Here is a 10636-nt window from a genome sequence, read left to right as displayed (position 1 = left end):
GGATCTCAGGGGTCGGAACCGGGGCTGGAGGTTGAGTACTTAAACTCGGGGAAGCTGAGACGGGGATTAGGGACTCGGATTAAGATTAACTCGAAAGATTTGGGGTCAGTCGTCATAGAAACATAGTCATCAACTAATACATGTACTAGTCTAATATTCATGTGTGTCCACACATGAACTCCGACTAGGGACAACTTTTAGAATAACCATACAAGTAAAGAGTTCCACATACAATTCACATAACTGCAGATCAATTCAAGTAGCCTTTAATGGATATTCAATGAACACAATATACAAATCATGGATACAATCAGATATCATCATCTCTATGATTGCCTCTAGGGCATACCTCCAACAGTCTCCCACTTGCACTAGAGTCAAACTAGAATATATGTAATACACATAGCTCTTATGTGCGCATCATGCTTAGACTGCGGGAGAGGCTTTGTCAACGAATCAGAAATATTCAAATCCATCTATATTTTGCATATCTTGATCTCACCCCGATTAACGAAGTTTCTAATGAGATGAAATCGCCGCATAACATGTTTGTTCTTCTGGTGATTCCTTGGCTCCTTTGCTTGCACAATTGCCCCATTGTTATCACAATGGATATTCAATGGGTTGGACGCATTTGGGAACACACCAAGCTCAATAAGGAGATTCCTTATCCAAACACCTTCCTTCGTGACATCCGAAGCCGCGATGTACTCGGCTTCTGTCGTAGAAACGACCACCGTCTCCTGCTTGGAACTCTTTCAATTAACAGCACCACCATTTAGCGTGAACACAAATCCTGATTGTGACTTTGAATCATCTCTGTCGGTTTGGAAACTAGCATCGGTGTAACCTGTTACAACAAGCTCCTCCTCACCTCTATAGACGAGGAACATATCTTTAGTCCTTCTCAAGTACTTAAGAATGTTTTTTCACCGCTGTCCAGTGACTCTCACCCGGATCAGACTGGTGTCTGCTTATCATACTTAGCGCATATGAAACATCTGGACGAGTACTTATCATTGCATACATGATATATCCAATGGCCGAGGCATATGGCACTCTACTCATGCGATCCCGCTCATCAGCAGTCGAAGGACACTGAGTCTTGCTGAGATGTATGCCATGTGACATAGGCAAGAACCCTTTCTTCGCCTCTTCCATGCTGAACCGCTTCAACACTTTATCAATGTAAGTATCTTGGCTTAATCCTATAAGCCTTCTTGATCTATCTCTATAGATCTTAATGCCCAGAATATATGCCACTTCCCCTAAGTCCTTCATCGAAAAACTATTTTTCAGTAAAGTCTTTACGGACTCAAGCATAGGAATGTTATTTCCAATCAGCAATATGTCATCCACATATAAGATTAGAAATACTACAGAGCTCCCACTAACCTTCTTGTAAACACAAGACTCTTCTTCATTCTTGGTGAAGTCAAACCCTTTGACCACTTCATCAAAACGAATGTTCCATCAGTATGGAGCTTCTTCATGCGTTTCTCACTTATATGACCCAAAAGACAATGCCACATGTAGGTAGTACTCAAATCATTAGGCCGAGGCCTTTTAGCATTTATGTTACAGATAGGTGAACCATCAAGATTTAAAACAAACAATCCATTCAAAATGGGTGCAAAAGCCATAAACATATCATTCTTAGAGATCACACAACCATTGTTTTCACTCGCAAATAAAAAACCATCCTTCATCAAACATGAAGGAGACATAATGTTTCGACTTAAACTAGGAACAAAATAACAATTATTCAATTCCATAATAAATCCTGACGGGAGGTGGAGTTGCATCGTCCCGACCGTCAACGCAGCAACTCTTGCATTATTGCCCATGCGGAAATCAACTTCTCCCTTTTCAACGCTTCTACTTCTTATCATTCCCTGCATCGAATTGCAAATATGAGCAACCGATCCGGTATCAAATACCCAAGAATTAATAATTGTATCAGCGAGAAATATGTTGTCTATAACATTAACAACAAGCGTACCTCAGGTGGAGGTACTCTTACTTCCGCCATTCTTCAATGAAGCTAGGTACTGCTTGCAAGTTCTCTTCCAGTGACCAAGTTCGTGATAATAAAAGCACTGTTTGTCTGGAGTAGGTCCAGGTCCAGCTTTAACCTTGGGCGCTGGGTTTGGCTTGGCAGCCTTGCCCTTCTTCTTCCAAGAATTGCCCTTCTTCTTAAAGCTAGGCTTGTTCTGTATAGCCATCACATGGCTGCTACTAGCACTTTTCTTAATGTCAGCCTCTGTTGTTTTAAGCATGCCACACAATTCATTCAGACCCTTCTCCATCCCATGCATATGGTAGTTCGAGATGAAGTTCCCATAGCTAGATGGAAGAGATGAAAGAATGAAATCAGTGGCCAACTCTTGGCCAAGTGGGAAGCCTAGCTCCTTCAACCGTTGAGTGTAACCAACCATCTTGATTACGTGTGGTCTAATGCTGCGCCTTCTGCTAGCTTGCTCTCCACAAAGGCCTTAGACACATTGAACCTTTCAGTCCTGGCCTGTGTTCGGAACATGTCTCTAAGCGCCACGATCATATCGTGCACCTCATGGTTTGTTTCAAACTGCATCTGTAGCTCGGGTTCCATGCAAGCAAGCATAAGGCAGCTTACTTCGAGGTTAGCATCACATGCTTTTTTGTAAGCATTCTTAACAACAGCAGGTGCATCATCAGCAGGTTCTTCTGGTAATGGGTTTTCTAGAACATCTTCCATTTTCTCAGCCCTGAGAACAATTCTCAGGTTACGAATCCAATCCGAGTAGTTTGTTCCATTCAACTTGTCCTTCTCAAGGACCGAACACAAACAAAATGGTGTGGTGCTGCTAGGTGTCATTTAATCTACAACAAAAGTAATGCAAAATACACTAAGACAAACGTATCCATGATAGAACAAATCACATTAAACTATTTAACAGAATCTACTCCCACTAAAGTCAATATCCCTCTATTGATCCTTAGTGATTCAGGATCCACAACTAACAAGTCTACTAGTGAGCTTTAGCATCACCGCTAGCAAACAAGGTAGATCGGTAAGCAACTTCTTGCTAATCATATCACATATGACTCCTGTTGTTGGGTGACATCTCCATGTCTCGGTGCCCAAGCTTTATGCCCCAAGGTCCTTAACCGTTAAGATAACCTTGTTAAGTAAACCAACCCTTATGCGTGTAAGTGTCCTACACAAACCCGTCTAGTCAAGGAAAACTAGTGGCACCATAATTTCATAGACCCACCACCAATTGTACAAGACATGGGATGGTGCAAGTTTTAGTTGGGAGGGCATACTAACTTAAACTTTGTGAGGGATCGTTCTACTTCTAAGATCACATCATGCAGGAAGTTAAACATAAAGAATAACATGCACATAGTTGTGACACAGTATGGCCCGTTCTCTTATGGTGATCTCCATCTCCATAGAACCTGTTCACCATGATCATCTCCATCTCCATGTTCCATGTGCGCCATCCTCCTGGTGATGAGTCCTCCAAGAACTAGAACATGCTATTGCATCTAATAGCTAGTAATAAAGATTACACAGTTGCTTGGATCATCACAGATTGGTACGCAGACCATTAAATACATTAAAGTGACAACACATATTGATAGAGTCGGAGTGCCCGATCTTTCGGTGAGTGGAGATAAATTCGACTTGGTGGAAGTAGACCCTCACGATCCGACTACGACGAGCGAACCCGAAGCACCAATGCAATCGCTGAACCAACTCCCGATGGTTACCAACCTCGCCGGTGCGAGATCAGCCTGATCACGAAGATCGATTCCTGTCCATAATCGAAGAACGAACAAGAAAAAGAGGCGAGCAATCTAAATATCACTCGAAGGTGGAGTTCTGAATCACATAAGGACATCGCGTATTTGCGCGTGTTCAAGAGTAGCTAAAGCTAGATGTAAACAAAACTCAAGTCGTAAACAAAAAGGACTCGGACTAAATAAAGGGGGCGCAGCCCCTGGAGTCCGAAGGGGTCACGCGTGCCCAACCCTAGGCGCCCCACCTGGGCTGCCCTGTTGGGCCATCTTCTTATTCCGATGGGCCTTCGTTCCTTAACAGCATGATGAAGTTTAATTCTCTCGCACGGGCTCGAGTGATTGGCCCAACTGGATGAGCAACTGTAGGCGCCTGAGGTGGAGGAGCAACTGGAGGCGCCTGAGGTGCTGCTGGTGTAGATGTACCCGTGGTGTCCTCATCATCCTCCCCTTCTTGAACTGAAGTCGTCCTCGACGGCAACTCCTCATCTTCGCCCACATACGGTTTCAAATCTGCAACATTAAAACTCGTGGAAACACCAAACTCCACAGGCAGGTCAAGGATATAAGCATTATCATTAATCTTGGTTAGCACTTTAAAAGGACCAGCAGCACGTGGCATCAATTTAGAACGACGTAAGGTAGGAAAACGATCCTTTCTCAAATGCAACCAAACCAGATCACCCAGTGCAAAAGTAACATGTTTTCTCCCTTTACTACCCGCAACCTGATATTTAGCATTAGCAGCAGCAATGTTTTGTTGAGTGTGCTCATGCAAGCTAATCATTTGATCAACATGTGCAGCGGCATCTATGTGTGGGGCGTCCTCGGCATCAAGTGCAAACAAATCAATAGGCGCCCGAGGAATATAACCATAAACAACTTGAAAAGGACACATCTTTGTAGAAGAATGCGTTGCATGATTATAAGCAAACTTAACATGAGGCAAGCAATCTTCCCAACGTTTCAAGTGTTTATCTAAAACAGCCCTAAGCATAGTGGACAAGGTTCGATTAACCACCTCAGTTTGTCCATCAGTCTGAGGGTGACAAGTGGTGCTAAACAGCAATTTAGTTCCCATTTTATTCCACAGTGATCTCCAAAAATGACTGAGAAACTTAGCATCACGATCAGAGACTATTGTATTTGGAATACCGTGCAAACGAATAATCTCGCGAAAGAACAATTCAGCAACATTGCTAGCATCATCAGTCTTATGACAAGGTATAAAATGAGCCATTTTGGAGAAACGATCAACAACCACAAAAATACTGTCCCTCCCCTTCTTAGTTCTAGGCAATCCCAAAACAAAGTCCATAGAAAGATCAAGCCAAGGGGAAGTAGGAATAGGCAAAGGCATGTACAAACCATGGTTGTTCAATCGTGACTTAGCTTTCTGGCAAGTAGTGCAGTGTGCAACAAGGCGCTCAACATCAGCGCGCATCCGGGGCCAAAAGAAGTGGGCAGTGGCACTTCACGCGTCTTGTAGACGCCAAAGTGCCCCATGAGACCGCCTCCATGCGCTTCCTGTAACAACAAACGACGAACCAAGCTAGCTGGAACACACAGCTTGTTAGCGCGAAATAGGAACCCGTCCTGTATGTGAAATTTGCCCCATGGTTTGCCATGAATACAGTGGGCGAAAGCATCTTTAAAATCAGCATCATGCACATATTGATCCTTCACAGTTTGCAAGCCAAAGATTTTAAAATCTAACTGTGACAGCATGGTATAGCGACGAGACAAAGCATCAGCAATGACATTTTCCTTCCCGCTCTTGTGTTTAATAATGTAAGGGAAAGACTCAATGAATTCTACCCATTTAGCATGACGACAGTTCAGGTTTGTTTGGGTACGAATATGTTTTAAAGCCTCATGATCAGAATGAATTATAAACTTGCGATGCCAAAGGTAGTGCTGCCAAGTATGCAAAGTGCGCACTAAAGCATAAAGCTCCTTATCATAAGTAGACTAATTCAAGCTAGCACCACTTAATTTCTCGCTAAAGTAAGCAACCGGTTTTTCTTCTTGTAACAAAACAGCACCTAGCCCAATACCGCTAGCATCGCATTCAAGCTCAAACACTTTAGTAAAATCAGGCAACTGCAAGAGAGGAGCATTGGTTAACTTATCTTTCAAGGTGCTGAACGCAACCTCTTGCGAATCACTCCAAGCAAAGGGAACATCCTTCTTTGTAAGCTCATGTAGAGGCGCTGCAATGGAGCTAAAATCACGAACAAACCGGCGGTAGAAACCTGCAAGGCCAAGAAAGCTTCGAATTTGTGTGAGCGTCATCGGTGTAGGCCACTCCCGAATGGCATCAATCTTGCTGCTATCCACCTCAATGCCTTGTGGAGTAACAATATAGCCAAGAAACGAGACACGTTGTGTGCAAAACATGCATTTTTCGAGGTTAGCAAATAAATGGGCCGCACGCAATGCATCAAAAACAGCACGCAAATGTTCTAAATGCGCTTCCATAGACTTGCTGTAAATGAGGATATCATCAAAATAGACAACTACAAACAATCCTATGAAGGGCCTCAGAACTTCATTCATCAAACGCATAAATGTGCTGGGAGCATTTGTCAAACCAAACGGCAGAACCAACCATTCATATAACCCAAATTTCGTTTTAAAAGCCGTTTTCCATTCATCACCTAATTTCATGCGAATCTGATGGTAGCCACTACGCAAATCAATCTTAGTGAAAATAATGGCACCACTAAGCTCATCTAGCATATCATCAAGGCGTGGTATAGGGTGTCGGTAGCGAATGGTAATGTTATTAATAGCACGACAGTCTACACACATACGCCATGAGCCATCTTTCTTTGGAACAAGTAACACGGGAATGGAGCAAGGGCTAAGAGACTCACGAATATAACCCTTGTCAAGCAACGCCTGTACCTGGCGCTGGATTTCCTTCGTCTCATCCGGATTTGTACGGTACGGTGCGTGGTTCGGAAGCTGTGCGCCGGGAATGAGGTCAATCTGGTGCTCAATGCCACGAAGTGGTGGAAGTCTCGGTGGCAAATCTTTTGGAAAGATATCAGCGTACTCCTGCAGAATGTTAGCAACCGCAGGGGGAATATCCAAAGATGGTGCATCATCAAGTGAAACGAGCACACTAGAGCATATAAGGGCATAGCATGGCAAAGGAGCATCGCGTAACTCATCAAAATCAGCACGTGTGGCAAGCAAAACAGGAGCATTCAACTTGATTTCAGAATTAAGAGATGTCGATGGTTCAAGTTGTTTAGCAGTTTTAGCAGCTCTAGCAAGATCATCTTTAAGAATTTGTTCAGGTGTCATTGGATGTATAATTATTTTCTGACCCTTAAACATGAAACAATAGTGATTTGAACGACCATGATGCAAGCTATCAGTATCATATTGCCAAGGTCGCCCAAGTAACAGAGAGCATGCTTCCATGGGAATAACATCACAATCGACAAAATCAGAATAAGCACCCATGGAGAAAGGAACACGGACTGATCGAGTAATTCTAATTTTCCCACCATCATTAAGCCATTGAATGTGATATGGATGTGGATGCTTATGAGTGGGTAAAGACAACTTTTCAACCAGCGTGGTACTCGCCAAATTATTGCAGCTGCCGCTGTCGATGATGATGCGAATTGACCGCTCCTGCACAACACCCTTGGTATGGAAAAGAGTGTGTCGCTGATTCTTCTCGGACGGGGCGACCTGTGTACTAAGAACACGCTGCACAACAAGACTTTCATACCTATCGGTGTCGCCCGGGTTGACATGTACCTCCATAGCTGCATGGTCAGTGGCAAGCATCGCATGTCGAGTATCTTCAGAATCACTAGCGGAAGAATACTCACCATCATCACGAAGAAGCAAAGTGCGCTTGTTCGGACAGTCCCGAATCACGTGGCCAAATCCTTTGCAACGATGACACTGAATATCCCGTGTACGGCCTGTGGGAGGGGCGGCGCCTGTGGAAGGGGCAGCGCTTGCAGGTTTGGCTGTTCGCTCGCGCGGTGTAGTGGTGGGCGTGGGTGGCGCAGGGAGAGCGGGTGCGGAGTTGGATGTCGAGCTTCTTCCTGCAAAAGAGTTAGAATATGTCTTCGAGCGGCGTCCCTGCACTTCACGTTCAGCTTTGCAAGCATATTCAAATAATGTTGTCATATCTGTGTAGTCCTTATAATCAAGTATATCCTGAATTTCGCGGTTCAAACCACCATGAAAACGTGCCATAGCAGCATCATTTTCCTCCAATAACCTACAACGAATCATGCCTATTTGTAATTCCTGGAAATATTCCTCAACAGATTTGGAACCTTGCTGAAAACGTTGCATTTTATTAAGCAAATCTCGAGCATAATAAGAAGGCACAAATCTATGGCGCATAGCAGTTTTTAATTGCTCCCAAGTGGTTGGAATGGTATTGGGATGTTTGTGTTTATATTCACGCCACCAAATTAAAGCAAAATCAGTAAATTCACTAATAGCAGCTTTAACTTGAGAATTAGCAAGAATATCATGGCATGAAAATTTCTGTTCAACTTTTAATTCCCAATCAAGATATGCAGCAGGATCATATTTGCCATTAAAAGGTGGAATTTTAAATTTAATCTTGGAAAAGGAATCATTACCGGGACGGCGTGGCATGCGGCGGGCACGGCCTCGGCGGTCGCCATCGTCCTGGTCCGAGTCACCACCATAACCCTGCTGCAACTCTGCGACTGTTGTGTGCAATGCATCGAGTCTTGCCACAACTGAGTCGAGTGTGGCCTTAGCGGCCGTCTGTGCAAGGTCGAGCTGATCACACCGCTCGGTCGTCGAGGAGATCGTCGAGTCCAGGCGTTCATGAATCGTCTGAATGTCGGTGACAAGCCCTTCAACTTGTGCCCGTATGCCCTGCAGCTGGTTAGCCCCCGCGTCGACATCATCTGCCATGGTTAGCGCAAATACAAGAACACAAGCGACGACAAAACAGGGGTGTAACGGCTCACAAGGCGCTCACACTAGTGCTGTTATCAAATTCTTATCCGTTCTTACCACGCACACAGGGGCGAACTGCAACCAACCGGTGGAACTCACGAAAGATTGGAGGAGCGACTGCCTGGAGAAACAAAATATGCTCGTCGTAGAACTATGTGGAGTTCTGGGAAGGCTGCACTCAAATGAAGGATTAGCACAATCAAACAATAATGCAAAGTTGAAAGATAGTGCCAAACACGTAACAAGAGTTGCTGGTAACAAGGGAAATCGAAAGAACAGAGGCAAAGGTGGAGAGGGCGCACCTCTTTTGTTTTTTTTCTGTTTTTTTTTCACAGAGGGTGCCCCAAAACTAATAATATGAACACAGAGGATCTCAAACAGCAAATTGTGGCACACACTTTTTCCGAAAGTACAAGGGTATTCCGGTAAAAAAAAGAGTAAGGCGGACCTCAGAAAAAAAAGTACCAAGAAAGAGAGATACGGATATGAAAAGCTGGCACGGAATGCGTGGGGGGGTGCGGTATGCGTGGGGGGTGCGGAGTTGCCCCGGAGAGTCGTGACCCAGGGGGGTTCACGGCGCGCGCAAAGGGAGTTTCCACCGAAAGAAAACCGGATCACCTTCCTTCTCCCTGTTGGACTCTTTTTTTTTTGCTTCTTTCCTTTTTTTTTGCACTTTCCTTTTTTTTTATTGCTTTCTATCTTTCTTTTTTTTCGGATAGGGGAGGGGGCGATCGGAGGGGTGGGATGGCGCGGCGCGGTTGTCGCGAAGGGGGGCGGTGGGCGTGGCGTGGTAGGGTTGGCGAGCAGCGGAACGACGGCGGCGGCGAAAACTAGGGTTAGAGGAAAAACGAGAAACAAGAGATTAAACACAAATAACCAGCAACAATTGAACGAGTAGGCACACAAATTCAACAAAGACACTTATTGAAAGAATGTGCGAGGCTAAACGGTTGCTGGGACAAGGATCTAACCTGAAAAAATTTCTTTTGGTTTTTGTGGACTGTAGGAAGGGAAAAACACTCGGTAAAACTCACCGATCAACCTGGAAATCTGATACCACTTGATAGAGTCGGAGTGCCCGATCTTTCGGTGAGTGGAGATAAATTCGACTTGGTGGAAGTAGACCCTCACGATCCAATGCAATCGCTGAACCAACTCCCGATGGTTACCAACCTCGCCGGTGCGAGATCAGCCTGATCACGAAGATCGATTCCTGTCCGCAATCGAAGAACGAACAAGAAAAAGAGGCGAGCAATCTAAATATCACTCGAAGGTGGAGTTCTGAATCACACAAGGACAGCACGTATTTGCACGTGTTCAAGAGTAGCTAAAGCTAGATGTAAAACAAAACTCAAGTCGTAAACAAAAAGGACTCAGACTAAATAAAGGGGGCGCAGCCCCTGGAGTCCGAAGGGGTCACGCGCGCCCAACCCTAGGCGCCCCACCTGGGCTGCCCTGTTGGGCCATCTTCTTATTCCGATGGGCCTTCGTTCCTTAACAGCATGATGAAGTTTAATTCTCTCGCACGGGCTCGAGTGATTGGCCCAACTGGATGAGCAACTGTAGGCGCCTGAGGTGGAGGAGCAACTGGAGGCGCCTGAGGTGCTGCTGGTGTAGATGTACTCGTGGTGTCCTCATCAGTAAACTAGATAACACTACAGGAGCAATACTTGAAATAGATCTAGTTGGCTACGTAAGGATAGTGGATGAAAATAACGATAATCAAGCCGAAAGTTCTAATCTCAAGCTGGATAGTGATAAAACTAGAACAATAGGTAAAACCTAGAATTCTAGTAAATATCGATAACTGGTGAATAAATCTAAACGAAACGACAGCGATGCGCATGAAGGAAAAGCTTAGATATTACTCGAT

This window comes from Setaria italica, chromosome IX (assembly GCF_000263155.2).
Source record: "Setaria italica strain Yugu1 chromosome IX, Setaria_italica_v2.0, whole genome shotgun sequence".
NCBI classification, from domain to species: domain Eukaryota; kingdom Viridiplantae; phylum Streptophyta; class Magnoliopsida; order Poales; family Poaceae; genus Setaria; species Setaria italica.
This window is presented reverse-complemented; position numbering follows the sequence as displayed.